Genomic DNA, 20,170 nt, shown 5'->3' with positions numbered 1-20,170 from the left:
GTCGTCGTCGAAGCAGTAGCAGTGATATTGTTGTTGTTTATTTTTTTCAATTCAAACTCAGACGGACTCACTGAGGTGCGGTTTGTTCACACCGGTCCTTCATTAGTGAAACACAAAAAAAGAGACGGAAGGTATCGTTGTACACAGGCGTGTTGCTGCAGCGATAATTAACTCGCGTAAGTATCCAGTTACGGCTCTTTTTTAGTTTTAATTTATCTCCTTTACTGAGTTTTAGTATGAAAACTCCGTAAACTAACCCAACAGATGTCCATATAACAACACTGGAGCTGTCACTTCGGTTACACGGCACTTGTTTACGCAGCGGACCAATAACGTTTTAGAGGAACACACTTGTTTTAAAAACACATAATAAAACACATAAACAGGTGTAGCGTTTTAAATAAACGCCTGGGAAAGTGTTGTGAAAGTCAGAGGAAACTATTTGTAACGTATCACCTGCTTTCACATAGTTAAAAATAAACAAAAAAGTTTATATTACTATTGACAAAATGAATGAAAAGAGCAGCGGTTAGCATAATGACCTAATTACAATAGATATTGCTCACTATATCATTGTTTGTTTGTTTTTTTTACAACCCAAACATAATTTAAGTACAGCGTCAAAACAGTTGTCGGCCACACAATATCCCTGTTTTTAAAAATAATGTATTTACAATTTACAAACATATCTTACATCAGTTGTGCACAGTATATCTTGTAAAGAAAAACGTTAAAAGTACATTATAAACAATATCTTTTGTAAATGTTTTGATAATTTATTAATAATTCAGTGAAAATATTTTTAAACAATACCCCTGTATGAGCATCAGATAAGTAGAGGGGAGAGATAAATTGCTTAAAAAAATAGGTTAATCCAAAGAATCTGCTTGTCTATGTAGCTGTTTGCGTCTCTCCATCGTTCTGTCCTGTGATTCTTAAACACAATAATTTCCGTCCCTTTGTATCTATTAAGTCTTTCCAGTTCAAAGTTCCCTGATTCTGTCTCAAAGCAGCATCTCAAACTGCTGTGATCATGCAGAGTGAAAGACATCAGTCATGATTGAACCGGGACACTTCAGTTTGTATGTTTCAATTGCTCCCAGTGGTATTCTTAATAGGGGTGGAAATCGATACAGCTTTTACTGTCACACTGCAGGGGCGGGGACCGTGTATTGACGTTCAGATGTCATTTTAGGGGGATTTGATGTTTTTGCCTCTTCATTTACGATATGGCGCTGTAGATCAAGTGATGGTCTGTTGTCTCCTTTCTTTCTCTAGGGCTTCACTGGAGCTCTGTGCTGTTCAGATATAATTCTGAACCCATTGTTTACCCCTCACAAAAATGGAATGTGAATCTAAAAATGCCCTTTGTGCCAAGAAAATCATTGCTAGTAAGTCCCAAAACTTTGTTGTGATTAATCTACTTTCATACTATCATTTGCATGCTCTTCAGTTCTTAATTTAATCAGGTGCAGATATGGCATCATCCTCCAGTATTTAAATAGTTGAGTATTTTTTTAGTTTTTAAGTATTGATATTTTGGCTTTTTATACAGGGTAATAAATTAGCAGGAATAAAAGGTCAGGAAATATAAAAATGGAAACATTCATTCTATGGACAACAAAGGCTGCAAGATAATGCCAAAAAAGAAGACAGAAAATAATTTCCTGAATATGAATGAGTTTCTTTTTATGTAAAGTTTTGATTTTAAATGTCAGTTTAAGATTTTGTTTTTGGCTGAAGATAAGTTTATAATTCAAGATTCCTATATCAGGTTAAAAGAATATTGAGCTAATCTGTTGTGACATTCTGCTATTGTGCTCATGTCACGTGTTATTGTTTGGACTGCATAACAACATTTAAACGTACTGTTGAAACTAAAGAGTTAGCATCCCCTCTTCTAATATCTTTATAAAGTCACCTTACTGTAATCAGTCATTTAACTTATCCTCTTGCCATTCTTTTTTATGGGTGTTTTTCCTCTTTCTCCACAGTAGTGCAGGAACCCTGGAGTCGCATTTCAGGCCTGGCTGCTACTCTAAACTCTATAATCTACTTGGCAAATGGTTCGAATGTAGCGACCTCAGCAGAGGCAAATTATTCACTTTAAGGACTCCTGCTGCTGTGGGACCCAGGTCTAGTTCCTGCTGCCGTTAACGTTACCACTTTCGTAGTGCGCAAGCCATCATTATTTATTTAGCCTATTTAGTGTTTAACGTGTAAGAGGTCCACAGGGATGGGCCATGGTTAAAGAAATGACTCCCCATATATACTTTATAAAAGGTAAATCCAACAGGAAGAGGGTTAAAGTAACATAGGAATATTTCAACCCTTCTCATGTTTCCAAGCTAGACCTGATGACATAGTCAAAGGCTCTGAGATGTTTTACATTTACTGAACTGCATTGGGTGAAGGCAGTTAATATGTATATAATAATGTGTCTGACACACGGCTGACAATTGTCTACTCTCAAAGACAAAAGTCCAATTAACCTTCAGTGTTTATCTCGTCCGACCTCAGGATTACCATTAATACCTTAATGTCTGTGTTTCACATTTCTGTTTTTGTTGTGAGTGCATGAACAAAAAACAAGCTGTTGTGGCCATCCCTTTGCCTAAATACATGTTTGATCACAGTAATGGATAAAGGTGATGGCATATTTGTTTTTTTCTGTGTGTGTAGAATAAGAAATCCAAACATTAATAAGTAATCACTGGATGTTGGCTCCTCCATAACATGCAGGGCTGACAGCACTTGGTCCAAGTAATGACACCATTACAAGACTGAAGTAGTCAGCGGCTGCATTTCACCACTGGGAATCGAATCTGTCTCCAGTACACTGCACTACTCTGTAGCTGCTGTAGTACCTACAGTAAATTCACACTGACCCTGTGTACAGAGACACATTTTGACTGAATTTTAATCTAACCTTGTCTTTAATATTGGAAATTCACATTTACATTTGATGGTCTTCTATGACCTTTCTTATTTATAATGCGGTGTCAAAGGATTAAAGTAACTTGTTCTACAAGTAGCAATTAAAACTCTTCCTCAACAATATTAATCAGTCTACAGTTCCTTGGACTTCCATTTGGCAGTTCTGTCAGTTGTGTCAGTCAGTTCGTCAGCCGTAGACTTACTCCTGCGCCCTGTGAGGCTGGTTTAACGCAGGCCAGATGTCAGAGACCAAGGTGTGTTGGGAGTTGCTGGTGTTTCAGAGAAAATGAGAACTCCTCTCTGTCTGTGCAAATAACACGCTATACTGTATCTTGTGTGTGTTAAAAAAACGAAACATGGATGGCAGTGGAAGTATTGGATATTAAGTGGCCGTTGATGTTCTAATGTATTAAAATGAAAAAAAAATTAATCTGAATAATTTCCGATTAAATGTGACAGCAGTAATTTAAACAAATACAGTTGTACAAATTATGGTCTTTGTTGATCTTTTTGAATACACTAAACATTTGTTAGTTTTAAACAAAGAGCACAGAGTAATAATGTTGGATGGAGAGATGGAGACAGAGAGAGAGAGAGAAAGAAGGAGAGAGGGGGGGTGGGGGGGGTGGGGGCGGGACTGAACAGATTGAATGCCTAATGAAATGGGTACTTCCAGGCCTGAATAAATTCTCTGGTCTGGCGATCCCCCAGGATTCTGGCCTCCCAGGGAGATTAATGACCACTGGGCCATGGTATAATGAAGTAGTTTGCCTTGGCAATGTGCTTGTGAATTCATCACAGTGTCCACAAGTGGGCTGGTCAAGCACAACATCTTTATAAATCCCCTTCTCTCTTCTCTCCTGCTGCCACAGATTTATGGTTCTGCCACCCTCAAATGGTTTAGCCCCTCAGAGCAGACCCCGCCCTGGCTGACCATCACAGTCCTACCAAATCCAGGTCACTGCACTGATGGGGGAAAAATGGGAGGCTAATCAGATAATGGGAGGTGAAAATGGGCAAGAGCAAGTTGGAATCTTCAATCTCTCAAACCCCACTCTCTGTATCCCAGTGTGAATGATCACGTGTACAACTGCATGACTGCACATGTACAACAAGAGCCTATTGATCTCTTATATCAGTATCTGTACCATCAGGAAGGGTAAGCAAACACATCCACAGCAGTAATTTGACACGATTCAAAACAAGAGCTTTATTTGTTAAAGTCTAGAAAACATGTTTTAAAAAAGATATTCACCAGTCAAGCCAAAACATAGTTTTTTTGGGATAAAATTATGGTTTACAAAATTGCAAGAAATCATCTTACACATTTGTAAACCATGAATTTATTTATTTTTAAATCTACAACTATTCTTATGAAAGCTGCCATTGACATAATATTATACACATTTTACTGGACTTCTCAAAAATATGCTAAATATGAACTCTACATTGAACTTGCACTTGCACCTATTATTTTTTTTTGCATTTTGTTGTTTTGGGATTTATACACTGAATTGTTAATGATGAAATATCTCCCTTTAATAGCAGAGACCTATTTTAAGGTGAAAGGTCATGCCTTGGTTAAGGGCCCAGTGCTCCCTGTTCCACTAGCAACCTTTAAAATGCTTTGAGTACTGATGAGCCACAGAGTTGCAAGCCAGTCTGCTTGATAACCCTTGCTCCATATGTAATAGTGGCTGTGATATCAAAGCAGCCCAATGAGTCGCAGTAAAGGATATTTAGATTAAAGTGCATTTAATTTGGTTCTTTTTCAACAAGGTTGTGATATTTTCTCAACGTTTGCCATCCATTCTTCTTCTGGCTGCATTAAAAAACAAATTATGCCATTGTCTTAGTGTTTGTAGCCTAACCTGTTTTGGAATTAATATTAATGGGTGCAATAAATCCAAAATTGCATTATAGAAAGTTATGAAAAAAGGAATGTCAGAGTTTATTCTAATGCCTATTTAGCTTGTTTACCAAGAGCTGTTTTCACCCTGTGCTGCATGTACTCAGTAATTGTCAAAGGCTTTACATCCCCATTGTTTTCCAAGATGGCTTATCTTAATCTACGGTGTCTTATTTTTCTTGGAAAAGGATGGATGAGTGGAGTAATTGTACAGTTGACATCGGCTTAGACAACATCATCCCCTTAGTCCCCGGATAATCCCACAGAGTGATAACAATAATGGGAAAAAGAGAAAGAAGATATTTTCTCTTTACAAAAGAAGATATGCAGTTTAATTTGTAATTAGCTGCAGAGGTCAAAGACTTGAGCCACCATCTGAAGGTTATCCTCCCCATTATTTTTTTCCCCCTCGCTCACAAGTCAACCTCTGAATCAGATTACGACCTTGTTGTGAAGAAGTCAAGTGTTAATTGCATTTTTGTGTGTGTATGTATTCAGACGAAGATCAGTGAATAAGAATGTGAAATTTTTTCTCCATAACTGCTTGACAGTTTGAAAAGCGTGTGTGTGTGTTTGTGTGCGCACTGACGGTTGAAGGTGTAATTTATTTGGGGCGAGGGTTAAGACCCTGGACCCCCATCCACTCCCCATCCCATCTGCCATGAGTCAGACAAATCTGTGTGTGTTTCGTCTAGGTATGACTATACCAGTGGGGACATTTTTGTGAAACGGTTTGTTTTGGGGACACTTTGTCCTTGTGGGGACATTCTTTCAGGTCCCCATTGAGGAGGAAGAAGGAAGTTTAGAGTTGTAGAGTTATGATTAGAATTAAAGATGGGTTAGAGTTAGGGTTAAGATTAGAGGAACTTTTGGAACAGGGGTTAGTGAGTGGATTATGTCCATGTGAAGTACAACTCACAACTCATGGAAACCAGTGTGTGTGTATTTGTGTGTTTGTGCGTAGACCCTTGGGAACATTGAAGTGGCAGGTTTGCTCTCTTTTTGCTGTATGTGTTGGTGTAGAAAATAAGACCTTTTTCCTTGTGTGTGCATATGGCATGTTAACAGGGGTGTGTTTGTGTGTGTGTGTGTGTTTCAGTGTGAAGTATTGATCCCCCCCTCCTTCGTTATAATCAAGTGGAACTGCATCTCCATTACGAGCTGCCCCACCATTGGCTGGAGGTAATATGAAATTAGCTAGCGTGCCATGAGCCTGTCAGTATTGATTTCACTACCCAGATTACTTGTTACAAAAGAATAGAGCTGTCTGTGGCATAATTGAACAAGTTAACTCCTTGTCTCATAAAATGTAGGCCTGTATTGATTGTTGAAGGGAGGGTGCGGTGATATGCAGCGAGAAACTAAGTTGCATGGGTGTTAACTGTGAAGAGAGGTGCTGATGGTTTTGTTTCTTCCCCGCCTGTGTCACCCTGACATGTGGATGGAAGGCTTTTTTTTTTCTTGCTGACTGGCAGTATTGCAAACAGCAAATTAGCTGTTCCATCAGCTTCACGTTACACAAACCTCTCGTTTTTCCCGTCTGTCATTTTTCGTTCCATTTACCAAAAGATTTGCTCCACTCCCATTTTCAATTTATTACCATATGTAAAAGGTGTCGGAGCTTGACAATTGTCAGAGAAGATTTTCTTTGGTTTATCTCAAGTGACCTGTTTGTAAGTGGAGCAGCCTTTGCTGGAGTTGTGATGAGGAATGATGTTGATGGCTGCAAAAGTCTTCTGTCTCACTCCTTTTCTCTGCAGATCTACTAGAGCATGCTGGCCTTGTTTAATCGTACTTGGCACATTTGTGCCATGCAAAAAGGAGTATTTAACAAGCGTCCCGGTCCATTAATTAAGGTCTCTTCAAGAAAAAAAAAGGGAGAAAAAAGTGTGTTCAATAATTTACAGGAGCTAAAGGCAGAAAGAACAGGCTTCAGGCAAACACTGGGACATGAAAACATCTATACATGTCTCGCACAGATGCACATACGCTCTCTCACTCTGCAGGGTAAAGTGAACAATTTAACCTTTGACCAACTGAATCGAAGAAAGTTGTTTGATAAAGCCCTTAATGAGGACTCAGTCTGCACATCTGTCTTGAATGTAAAGGAATTGGAAATGAGCCTCTGTTAACAAAAAAAAAATTAGTCAAATTTCCTGTAATTGTTCACTTAAAAATCAACAATGTAAAGGGATTATCTGACAAGGTGTTGGGCAGAGGAGGGTGTAATGAATTGTTTGATATGTACACGATGCTGTTTCCCTTAAACACACATGGAAGGTACTGTGTTTTCCTCCTGTGACAGATCAAGGGGTTAATGAAATGCTCCTCCACGTGCTGATTTCCTGCTCTCCAGTGCTGATTGATAAGTAGCTAACCAACGAAGCCTGTAATTACAATCTTACAGAAACCAGCCTGATCTGTATATAAATCTCACCGTCCAATTACAAGATGTAATAATTCTGCACTCAGGCTGGTAATGAGGTCTAATACTGGCGCATGTGATAATCCCCTCTGGATGCGGGCTTGATCAGATGTTGGCTTTGTAATTAGACTGGCAGAAAATCATTATTTCGTGTCCTGAAAAAAATGAGGTTGGTGGGAAGTTAATTTTCTCCCCATTCTCTGAAGCACAGACACGAATTTAATGATTTAATCATGATTGTTAGCTATTTTGCAATCAATTTGTAATGATTGTGTTGCAACAGAGGCTTTCAGGGAGAAAGGCCTGTAAAGATCGAAGGTGTCACTGATATGGCATGACTTTGTCAATAGATCTATACAGTGGAGCGCCGACACCCGGGAGGACCATGTATATTTCTGTGTATGCTTGTCAGTAAATGTGTACACGGGGGTATTTGTTTTCTGTGGGGTAGATCAGAGACAATCTGATAACACTCCTTAGTGTTTTAATCATCAGCTAATGCTTGTTAAACAATTAATTTCTTTTTGTCAGCTACAAAACAAGCTTTAAAAAAATAGGATTTCTTGTAAATAACCAACGTATTCACTTGGCTGGAAAATGTGTCTTAAGATATAAAAAATCTTTTAAAAAAATGTATTAAATTAGTTAAATAAAGTTGAGTAGACGCAAAAAACACACACACACACACGTATACTGTATATATATATATATGTTTTTTTCCAAGGATAAAATACACTTTTGTTTTCTTAACTTTTCCAGGTGTGTCATTGAGCCTCATACACATGTCACATTAGGGAGATTCTAATAAGGACAAATGAGGAGTCAGTAGGGTATCATAATAAATACCTCTGTATAATATTTTTTTGTTATTTCATCAGAGCAGTGTGTAATAAAATAATACAATTTAAATGCAGGAAAATGTGTAAACATTGTCTGTGTTATAGTAGGACTTCTTTCCTTTAATTGTTAGTTTGCTTGAAACATTCTTCTTTCACATGGTTTATTTTCTCATTCATTTCTCAAAGTTTATTATTTGTATACAACAATGCTAAGTATTGTATGCTTATTATCCATTATTGTTTGTTAGAGTATTGTAATGTGTCTCAGTCCACATACATAACTGAACGCTTGAAAGCTGCTCCACAGAGGCTTACACTGTATTAACATCTTCTTCCACTGAAGCTTTATTCAATGTTAGATTCAATAGTCTCTGTTTGATCATCTGAAGCTCCTGAGTTTACTGGACCATCCACCATTCAGCTGAGTTATCCCACTCTTTGGATTTCACTCGGCTCCTCTGGCCCTTAATCTCTTTACGATTGCCTCTGAATACTTTATTGATAAGGAATCGACTCCTCTACTCCATGGTGATTTCTATAATTGATACTGTTTGAAGTTGCTCTCAGAAGACCAGGCGTTCAAAGCTCGGCTGTTGTTTTGATCAATTATATTAAAGAGCAAACTTTAAAAAAAATTCAGGATTGCGTCACTACTACACTCGTACTTTCTCCAATACCACACTTGATGCTGCAGTCTTACCTTCAACTTCATTTAATAGCACACAGCACAGTGCTGACAGTGAAGGCCTCACTGTCATTTAATATCAATCAAGTGCAAGGCTGTCACGCTTGAATTGGGAATGACACAGTCGAGGTTTATTCATATTTGGGGTTTAGCCTTTTATATATCACCAAACATGGTTTTACCCAAATATTTTGGTTATCTGCTGAAGCCTATGTGTCAAAAGTATTAGTTGTCAAAGGATTAGAGGCATAAATACACATATATATAAATAAATATATTTAAGCTATTTTCCTCATGGGAATAATTAAAGTTCTAGATCATAGTTTAAGATCAAATACAGTTAGTTTCTTGTTTAATAATTGGGAGAACAATGAGGAATATAATTGATATTCAAGTTAAAACAAGTTTAGACAAGTAAGAAGTGGGGTTGTTTGATTATCTGCACTAGACAGTTGGTTATCTTGACTTTTCTTTCAAATGCCCAAATGGCAAGGCAAGTATCAGTTGAAATGTGTCTCAGCATTGCTCTCCTTTTTCCAAGTGCAGATACTTTTTGTGCAGTCTTTGTGCCTGGTCTTCAACCTGGTTGCTCAGTTCCTCTTGCAATTTTCACCTCTGGCCAGTTGAAGGCTCCTCTGAGATGCCAGGCTGGAGCTCTGGGCTGCTGTGCCTTTGGACCTCAGAGTGTTACACTTCTGAGTTGGAGAGAAAAAGAAGGAGCTGCCTTAACCAGCCCTGCCCATCCTCAGACCCGGTCTGTCTTTACATACATTCCCACCTGCTCCATACCTCAGAAGAGCTTTCAAGTGCTCTTTGAAAGGGAAAAAAGCAGAAGGGGAAGAAATCAGAGTCTGTGTTCTTCCAGCCGCTCAATATCACGGCACTGTAGCCCTCTCTGCTCCCAGGACACCACTCTCCTGCCCTCTCCTCTGGTCTTCAGATTTTTCTCACTTTATTTTTCATTTTCCCCCTTCTATCTTTTCTTTCTCATGACCTGGTCTTCTGTTTGACAGGTTTATTTTTGAATGACAGTTGTGAATAGACCTGTGCTGCAGAAAGGGAGGATGGGATCAGGGAATTAACCATTAAGAGCTATTTTTTCATTTGTAAAGTAAAACGTCTAAACTTGTAATTACTATTAAATGTGACCACTGTTGTTACAAAATGTTACTATATATATATATATATATATATATAATTCAAATTTAATTCCCATCTCATTGACGTCTTAACAATGAGAAGAGACAGTGCATGGGAATGTAGTGATTTAAAGAAATAAGCCTCTGGCTCCTCTATTCCACTATGAACTTCTCACATACTGATATGGAGACACATTAAAAGTCCCTCCCTGTAGCTCTCCTCTTATCTTTGCCTGCTGTAACTATCTCTGAGAAATAGGACCGGGTTAAGGTTTGAAGTAATCTTTCTTTTCATTCTTTCATGAAACATATGCCCACTCTGTAACAAGGGGAAAACTAATTATAGACTTGTACCATAAAGATAATACACTTGTCCTGATTGCTTTGTGCCCAGTGCTGGTTTCTGGATCAACTGTGTGTGTGTGTTTGAGAGAGTTAATGTGTAGGAATGATGGCTTTATCTAGCCCCCAATATTCCAATACAAACCTACAAACCCTGTAATTATGTTCTCTGCCAACAGAAGGGCAAACTGGGCACTGTCCATTTTGAGTGGGGGAAAAAAAAGAGCAGACGTTTGTTAAAACTGTTTCACTCTATGATTGTGTTTTAGTACATGAGTTACAGTGTGGGCAGTGGCCTGCAGGACTAGAAGTAGGCAGGCATGCAGTACAAACAAAGTGAACATAAATAAATTCATGGAAAGGTTTGTTTGCCAAGGCTCACGGGTCAGATCCCCAGTCGTGCTTCTTCCACTGAGCAATCTTTTCAGACTGTTTACACCAAGGTGGACAACTGGGAAGCCTGTTATTGTGTGTAAAAACTTAGTTTATACAGTGTATTGAACAATGAAAATACACCGACTGTAATTATAACACATGCTTACATTACTGAAGGTATTTTCTTAACAGTCAGTTGACTCTGGAACTTCCAAACTTTCTTTTTTTTGTTTCAAACCTTGGACTATAATTATAGCACTTTCTTTTCATATGTGTATTTAGGGACATGTTTATTTAAAAATGTGTGCATATGACTAAGCCATGATGGAAGATTATATTTAATGAGCATAGCTGTGTGTTTCAGACTACCTGACTGAGTTTTGCCTTTGGAGCCTCAGGTCAAGAGGTGTCGAGCTCTGTCATTCAGTCTTACATACACAATGCCTTACTCACCAACATTGTTTACAGCAATGTGGCATCATTCTTAAAACTTTAGCAATTTGTTGAGGAGGAAAAATGTAAACCTAAAGGTCAGTTGGAGAAACCAATAGAGCTGCATTAAACGCATCCCATGTCTTTGTTTACCATGGGAGCTGCAGCTGGGAATTCGTAGCATATGCTTTAGCCCTCAGCAGCCCTGTGAAAGAATGAGAGAACCTACCGCAGAGACAACTGGCTAAGTTATTGGCTGACCCAGCGGCTGTGTCCTTAGGCAGTGCCACTGGGTTCGGTGGAAAGTGGCAGTGATTGACTCCCTAGTTTATCAACTGTTTTGAGATAGATCTCAAAGTGTTTTCTATGTGGCCATGAAATAGGCTTCAGACAGTCTCAGGTAACATCGTATTTCCCCCAAGTTTATGGCTTTGGGGGATGAAGGAAAGGGTGGACGGACACTGGCACAAACACAAGGAATTATGGTCTTTATGTGTTTCTTTTAATGACAGCTGTCAGTACAGCAACTGAAGACTTTTTCAAACATGTACATTGAACTTTAGTTCTAACACAAGGTAACTTTGTTTGACTTGTGTTGTGATCTATATAGAACATTAAAATCAAATACATTTTATTTGAACGCAAAAAAACAGCGTTGGGTTGAAAGTTGTAGGGCTGAGTGACAGCTCAGTGTTTTTTTTTCTTCTGTTTTTTTGTTTTACCACATTGGATATGTTTTGTTATAGAAAGAATGTGTGTGCTATACATTGTGCGCAGTACATGAAAAGTACGGACAAATCACTGATATGACTCTCTGAGTTTAGACAAATGCATCCATTGTAATTTCAGCTTCTGGCCTGGAGTCTTGTATACACTGATGACTTAAAGCACTTCACTGCTCCACTGATTCAGTGGAGCCCCTACTGCTGTAACTCAGCTGTATTCAGTCCGTTGACGGTTGTTGAGCATAAGCATTTGTTGGCTGTCGCTCTTAGAACTGGGTCTCTTTCATTGTTCTGATATTGCCCCGAAATAGGGAGGCAAATAAGTGTTTCTGCTTTTTAGTTGGGCAGTTTGAAGAAGACTCAGTGTGGGGCTGTCTTCATTAGAACACTGTTAGACCTTGTTTCACCTGACTGACTGACTGGCTGTGATGAGGCTCCATTAGAGTGCTGCAGAATTCTCAATGGACTACCTATTTATTGAAGAGTGCTTTCTTTCTGCCTCTCTCCCCTTCTTTCTCTCTCCATCTTCCTCCCTTTCTCTCTCTTGTTATGGCTGACCAGGCGAACCCCAGGAGCCCCCTTAACCCACGCTGCTTGAAAGCCAAGTCAATCAGATGCAATGATGTTACACCCCTCTCCAATGAATACCTTTCACCAGTCATCAGAGGAAGTGTCCGCGTCTGGCAGCTGATTAGGAGTTCACCTCAAGTAAGTTCATCTCAATTCACTCCCTGTCTGAGGAGAGGTGCTCGGTCCTCAAGACAATTACTTTATCTCAGAGCAGAAACACATGTAATATGATAAAAAACATGGCATTCCAACTTTTCCTGTTCACAAAGAACATGTTGTTCTCGTATAAAATGAACAATACACATCCTATCTGTGAACTGTTTGTTAAGCAGAGCGCTAAGATGTTATTTTTACCCTCAAAATTATGATAAATGAAGGTTGAGTGAAGTTTCATTTAGTGACAAATTGTTCTGCGGGGAACATTCAGAGTAACATGTTTATAGATCTTTAGTAAAGCAAATATAATGCATTTTGATGCTTCTTAGATTCTAATAGAACATTTAGCATTTATATTAATGGCTGTCAACGACTATTTGTTGAGAGATATGGGTGTTGGTTTAAATGGTTGCTAGGCAGAGGAATTGATGGATTGTGCTCTGTGGTTCAGCATCCAGAAATGCTGCATGCTGCGCTGTCAGCCAACCAGTGTCTATCACAAAAGACAAGTCAATAAGACCCCATCACCTCCTACTGGTCACACCGCGAGATGTGCCAGGTGAGATCCCCGAACCATGGTGTGTTCCACTGCCTCAGTGTTCGGCTGTCAAGTGATATAGAGGCAACAGGAAGTCAGCCTTTTCTCATCACGCTCAACAGTCAAGCTCACGGCATTGAAATCAACAGCATGCAGTAGTCTACCACACATTACTGTGTGAGTAATGTTAAATATTACGGTGATCCAGTAGAGAGAGTTCCTTCTTTCTCAGTGTCATCTCACTCTGAACTCTCATTTCTAATTTTTATTCTAACATTCTAGATTTAGATTGAATTAAAATAAAAATACTTCCTTCATTCTGCTCTGAAAATCAGTGCTTGAGGTCTAAAAGAGGAAAAAGAGAGACAGAGATAGGAACTAAACACTGAGATAGTGAAGCAATCTATCAGGAAAAAATACAGGAAACGCTCTTTTTTCTCTTATTGTGGTCCAGTTTGGTTTTTTTAGGGTCGACGTTCCAAGAAACCATTGGATACTCTTGACAGGCACATAAAGACAGTTGTATGTAAAAGGAAACTTGTCACTCTACAAGCCCTCACAAGCTAACGCTGCAGCAATAACAACTGCTCTCACTTGACTATTCTCCGCTTCCCTTTGTTTTTATTTATAGCATCCAATATCTTGATCGTAGCTTTTTCAGTAACATTCAGGACAAAATACGTACCAGGACGAAGGCCTTACAATGATTCAGAAGACATCCATAGAGCAGAAAATACACCTGTCAAATGCCTCAGAATAACATCTGTCAAGGAAGGTAAAATCAAAGAGAAGAAGAATTTGAGAAAGAGACCAAAATAAATGTACATTAACGTCAACTGAAATTCACTGGTGTCCCAATATAGAATATATAGAGTGAGAGACTTAAATATAAGTAAATTGACCAAAGGTCTTCTCAGATGTATTTTTGTGATTTAAGAATGTCAATCAAAAATCACGAAACAGTAATTAACAATAGATCGGGACGGACAGAAAGAGAGCAAGTTTCAACTTCACAAATACAAAGAGAAATACTGCATTGGAACATTTGACTATGGTCACATCAGCTTATACTGGCATACATAAGATGATGGTTCAAGTTGATGTGAAAATGCAAACAATATGTGGTATGAGCTTCAGGAGATTTACTGAAACAATATGATCTGTATGACAAACCAGGATCTGTATGCTTTGATAGCATTGATAATGTACAAACATCACTTTTTTTTCAATCCTATTCTCACGGAAAGGAGAGTTATTACTAGTGTTTTATATCTGATGAGTGTTTTAGCAGCTACTAAAACTGTTGTAGACATACAGGGATCTGCAATGAGATCCTTTAGCATGTAGTTTCAAAGTACTTCAAAGACTTAGTTTTGATGTTTCCAAATACTTCTGTCCAGACCATGCTGTACTGAACTACCTTTACTGTTTGCTGCTCAACACATGGTTGTGATTTTGTGCTTGATACCCAAAGGTTCGGGGTTATTCAACTTTCTGTGGGGGAATTGTGCAGAGGTTATGATCAGGTGTGGTTTGTTAAGATGTTACAGCAGAGATATACTTTGACGTAGGAACCATGGAATATCTCTTTCTTCTGTGAGCTTCAAAACTGTTTTTTGGTTTTGAAACAACTTTCCAGATGCTTTTCAACTGCATTTGCCCTCTTTAGTGTTACTTGGCCAGAATGTTTTCTATGAATTTGGATTTTAATGCTTTTAGTCTTGAATGTACTTGTGTTTTTTTTGTTCAAAAGATGTTTTTCAAAATATTTAAATTTAGTTGGATTTACTACCTTTATGTTTTTTAAAAATGGTTTTGTAATGTGCATGTATTTGCATACTGAGTGCATTATGGGAGAGTTGTTTGCAAAGTAGAAATGTGGACTAAAAGTTTGCATGCCTGTGAAGTTGGCTGACATTGTCCATAAATTGAGAGGTTGTGAATAATTACAGTGATTTTCAGGTTCATGTTTTTGAAACATATATACCTGATTTTATCTGATTTTATGCTGTATACCCATTTTTTTTCATGTATTGTGCTGAGAAACCTTGTTTTTAAAATCTGCACGTCTAATCATTGTAAAAAAAGGTTATAGCCCGTACTCTGACCCACCTGCTCTGGTAGAACACAAGATCATATGCATGGACCTGGGGCAGCAGCTGTGCTTCCTCGTGGCCTTTCAGTACATACACCTCTTTGGGAATCTATTTATACATCAGTATTCAGGTCCACTACCTGTGCCCCTTCTCATTCCATCCAACCTTGGATTTATTTTCATACTATGGAGGTATGATAGCAGCTTAATAATTCATATTTAGAGTGTATACCCATGCACTGAAAAATTCTGATTCATCCTCCTGAGTAGCTGCCCACTGTCTTGCATCATTTAAGCCTTCACATTTTAGCTGTGGCTTTTTTGCTCACTCTCCGCAGTGCTCTTTGGAGTGGAGCTGTCAGATTTTCTACCGTCAGAAGGAGATTTCTGTAGGTGGACAGGAGTGTCAGCCTCCTTTTAGTCACTGGCTTCTTTAAAAAGCAACAGGAGTCCAAGTGAACTCTGAGATCAACATGGACATACTGTGAACTATTTAGGTGGCACAAATTTTTATTATATATCATAATATAAAGACTTTAAAAACTATAAAACTTTTAAAAGTCTCTTTAGGTCTGGTGTGTTAGTGGTACCTATGCCCTTGGAACTGTTCTGTTCATATTGTAGCTTTAATCTAGCAAAAAGTCACAGTGTCCCTTATAATTTTCAGCTTTATTGAATTATTGTAGGAAATTAAATTAATTGTAAAATAGATTTTAGAGGTTGATTACAAAAATCATTAATCTCACAGATCACAAACTGACAGAACCCTCTGTAACCAAAGACTGTTGGATTGATCCTTTGTTCAAAAACTGATTGAAACAGAATGTTATGCATGGAAAGCCAGTACAACCTGCCAGTACAACCTGCCCGCTCAGTGTTTCATGTGGTGCCAGGATCAAAATACTGTGAAAGATTTAGTCAGATGTGAACACAGAGACATTACATCATAGGCCTTTCTGAGGAATGGTATTCTTTTCATTGTGCTATTATTTATCTTGGTTTCCAAGAATTTTGTGCCTGAACAAATACATGTGTTAGACATCAGACCATGTGTAAAGTGTCTGTCTTTGTCAACAAGTCAAGCTTATCTTTGTGTTTCAATTGTATACCGTTTAAAACATGCTACGTCTAATAAAAAGTTGGCTTAGGGGAGTGGACCGGTCTACACACTGCAGATATATAGTAACTCTTGACTCTGTGTGACCTAAAGAAGCAAAGCTCTTTGGAGTTTCCTCCTTAAACTGTGTGTTGCTTTTTTTTACACATCCCACTTGTTGGAGTGAAAATATAAATATAGTTTAAGACAAACCAAAATAAATGGGTGGGTTCAGAAATGGGCAGAACAACAAGCCACAGAGTAGGATGCGGCCAGTGCGGACCGCATACAAAACAGCCTGCATCTGCCATGGAAATAGATGCTTACAAGATACAAAAACAGTTGTGACACTGTCACAATATGTGCAGTTGGAAGATGGTGTTAAACGTGGTTGAGTCCTTCTGTACAAACCTGCCTGCTGTTTAACATGGTTATATCTCAGAAGAGAGAAGAAAGCTTGCTGTCAATTATTTCTCTTTATAACTAACTCAAACCATTGATTCATGCACTCACAACCTTAAAATAGTCAGCTATGACACACGGCAGTTTACTGTGGTGCAGGGATTTATATCATTTTCTTCTGCACCTTCTTTTAAATTGCACATCCAACATTCCTGAGACAGATTTGAGATTTGGTGACGGGCTTGTTAGGAATTCTGTTATTTTAAAACTGCATTAAATTTTACGAAGACAGTTTTGGGGAGGTTTAGGTTTAGCATTGTGAAGAAAAACAAAACAAACTTAAGCTTAAGTAAGGCAAACTCTCTAGTGTGGTAATTGACTTCAACTTTAATTTAACAAGGGGCGAACATGATTGAAGAAATGCTAGTAATTTTCAGTTATCGCATTTTACGATCCCTGTTAAAGTATTGCATCTACAGTATACATATGTTTATCAAACAATGTCGTTGTACAGATAACTGAGTCATTGCGGTGATTATCAACTGATAAATGTATGTTAAGCAGAGTTTACACACACTCCACAACTTCTCATGTTTTCCACCTACACAGTTTAGTGACTCTCCAGTATTACAGTGGAGAGCCTGCTGACAGGGTGGGAGCATGGAGAGGAGAAGATGGGAGGTCTCCCAGGAGAGCGCTGCCCGGAGGAGGCGCGATTAGGAGGTGAAGCAGTCAAACGCTCACACCAAATGTGCTGGCACGTCATGATAACCCCAGGCTGTTCTGGTGTAAGAGGACTGACAGGCAGACTCTCCTTACGGCTGACTTCAGCTGGATTATTTATCGTCTCGTATTGCCAGGGTTCTGATGGGACCTCTACCCTCCTCCTGCTCATTTGGAGCCTGCACACATGCACCAGCCTGTGCACTGACATACAACAATGTAGTAAAACCCAGCCACTGAATAACATGCACATTTTTATGGTTTCTATACCAGTAACTGCACTTTATTTTTGTTTTTAAAGAGTTGGAAATATTTTTTTATGTTTTTGTCACCCAGCAGTATTGTAGTGTACAGGGTAATTGTTTGACACTAAAGCTTTGTCATTTTTGTTATATTTTGGTCACATTCCACATTTAAATTGTCATGAAAGATAAATAGACCTTTAAGTAAACCTTCATTCCAGCAAAAGTATTATGGGCATTTGCAGTCATGGTGACAATCGTTCTGAATGGGTTGTTGACGACATCATCCACACTGTCACCAGATCTCCTACCCTGACTTTAATTTTCTCAATTGAGCCTTTGTTTTAAAATGAATTCTTGAGCACACCCACACACACACTGAGAAATGCTCAACATGCTGTGAACAGACTCATGGGAAATGGAAGAAGCACCTGGTCGCCCGAGGTGGTTATCTTTCATTTCTTTCAGTTGATGATGGCCGTCACTATGAAAACACCTTGGGTGTTACTGCTGCTGAATGGCTCCTTTGTTTTTACATTCTTCTGTTGTGTGCACACTGTTTTGGTTTCTTTAGCTAATAATTGCTCAATCACCGTCGGCTCTTCTTACAAGATTGCACACTAACCTTCGTCACTGTGTATGAATATGTGTTTACAAAAAGCACTTGTTTCTCTCACCCTTCAGTGTAATAGTACCTGACGCCTACTTCTCTACATTTCAAGTGAATGTAGGCTGCCAAAGGTTTTTCCAGAACAATTGTCTTGGCATATAAGTAAAGATGAAGGGGTTTGTTTTCCCAGAGATAATATGAAGCAGATAAAAAAAAACCGAGTGTCATAATATGATTGCCAGGTGAATTGAACAAGGCCCGTGGGCCAGGGGCCCTCTTTGTTTTTCCAGCAGTAGTGGTTGGGAGTGTTTGATAGATCTAAATTGAACACACATTTATCCTGCTAGGTTCAGCTGGAGTGTGACGGCTATGATGATGCCTCAATTAAAACCATTAACGGGATGATTATGCTTGCTTTTCTGGAAAGTTCTCTAGTGAGATGAGGGCTTTTTTTTGTTCTTGCTCTGTGATCTTTTTTCTCAAAGCACCCAAGTGCCCAGCAGCCAGCTGGTAAAATCACCTCATGCTTTACTGAATGGGATGATGGAAGTTTGATCCTTCAGATGTCATATAGACACAATGGAATAACAATCCATTTAGTGGATGAAAGAGAAATGCCAGAATGCATGAAAAAGCCAGAAGGAAGAAAGGAGAAATGCCTGGAGATGTCTGTCCAAGAGCCTGGAACTCGACACAAAGACGTCTTCACTGCTGTCTTCAGGGCAATATGTAAGCACTTACAGGAGACATGCTGTGTCAAGGTCAGCGGAGAACTTATGGCTTGTTTAAGCTTTAGTGGAGTGTTGTGAGGGCAGAGGCCTGTAGCAGCTGATAGGTTTGAGTGTGTCTAACCCTGTGATCTGTATCCTTACATTTGCCTACTGGGGTAAGATCTGTTCCTCATCCCTCTTCCTTTGTCCCCTGTGAAGTGAGGCTTATCCAGGACCCCCTGTTTACTCTGCTCTGGACAATAGTAAAGTCTGAGGTCTCTTTGTTGGGTGGATTTAGGCCAGATTTAGTTCAATTTTATCTGGGAGGGCCTCTTTTCATCAGCCAGGAGGTCTAATACCCTTAACTGGCTTAACCTAGCTCCCTCTGTGAGCCCCGGGGTCCTCATGCCCACAATCTCCTGCCTCTTCGCCACTCCTACTTATCCCTCACTCGTGGCCTTGCCCTCTCACTTCCCTGACATGTAGCAAACCCTGCTGGAGCTCAGATCACGACACCTGAATCATTGTCGTTTGGCATGTCATACACATGTTAGGAATCAGCATAAAGATCCCTATGAAACACACCCTGTGTGTAAACAACGTGTGAAGCACTAGCATTGTATGAATAAACAATGATCGTGTGCATGTGTAATTTTACTTTGTAGGAAAGAGCTTCATTTGTTTAGAATTGCTGGTGTGAAAATCCACTGTTGTGGCTTCCCTCAAGAATAAATATGAGGTGTTTACTGTATTTTTAAGACAAGAGACTTTTCTTGCAGACAGATTGCAGGATACAGCTCGTTGTTGTTTGCACAACATGTAATTATTTAGGATTCTTTTCCCCTCCTTTTGGAATATACAGAACTTTGTCTGTGTTAAATTGTGGTTGACAAATACTGTACACACAAGTTTGTGTATGTGAAGTAAAACAGGACACAATTATTAGTTTCCTCAACTGTTTGTAGTTTACCTGTTTTTTTACATTACCAGGGGAGGCTAACCATCGAATGTTCTCTCGTTGTTGCTATGTGCAATTTACACCCTGGCTTCCAAATTCTGTATTCATGAGACGAAAAAATATTCTTTTCAAAAAGTTGTTTTGAATTGCAAATTTTCCCAAATCAGCACCTAGCAGAGCATAGTGAAGGAGAGTAAATGCAGGGACAGTATGGTGCTTACCCCCACCCCCCCCCCCCCCCCCCCCCCCCCCCCCCCCCCCT

The 20,170-nt window shown here is 39.1% G+C and overlaps 1 long non-coding RNA gene across 6 annotated transcripts in view; it reads left to right on the top strand.

Moving 5' to 3' along the window:
- LOC103378990 (uncharacterized) overlaps positions 1-20,170 on the top strand; it is a 189,645-nt gene continuing 169,475 nt past the window's right edge. For 2 of the 6 annotated variants that reach the window (XR_521549.3, XR_003049714.1), the window contains exons 1-3: positions 12-176; positions 1,279-1,391; positions 12,370-12,516. This is a non-coding gene — a long non-coding RNA (uncharacterized LOC103378990). Of the gene's footprint in view, positions 177-1,278; positions 1,392-12,369; positions 12,517-12,985; positions 14,900-20,170 lie in introns of those variants that run through there. The other 4 variants (XR_001760039.2, XR_003049713.1, XR_003049712.1 and 1 more) reach the window with 4 other exon arrangements.

Source organism: Cynoglossus semilaevis, chromosome 5 (genome assembly GCF_000523025.1).
Source record: "Cynoglossus semilaevis isolate Cse_v1.0 chromosome 5, Cse_v1.0, whole genome shotgun sequence".
In the NCBI taxonomy this organism is placed as follows: Eukaryota; Metazoa; Chordata; class Actinopteri; order Pleuronectiformes; family Cynoglossidae; genus Cynoglossus; species Cynoglossus semilaevis.
Note: the sequence above shows the minus strand (reverse complement) of the source record. Positions and strands in the feature narration are given on the sequence as shown.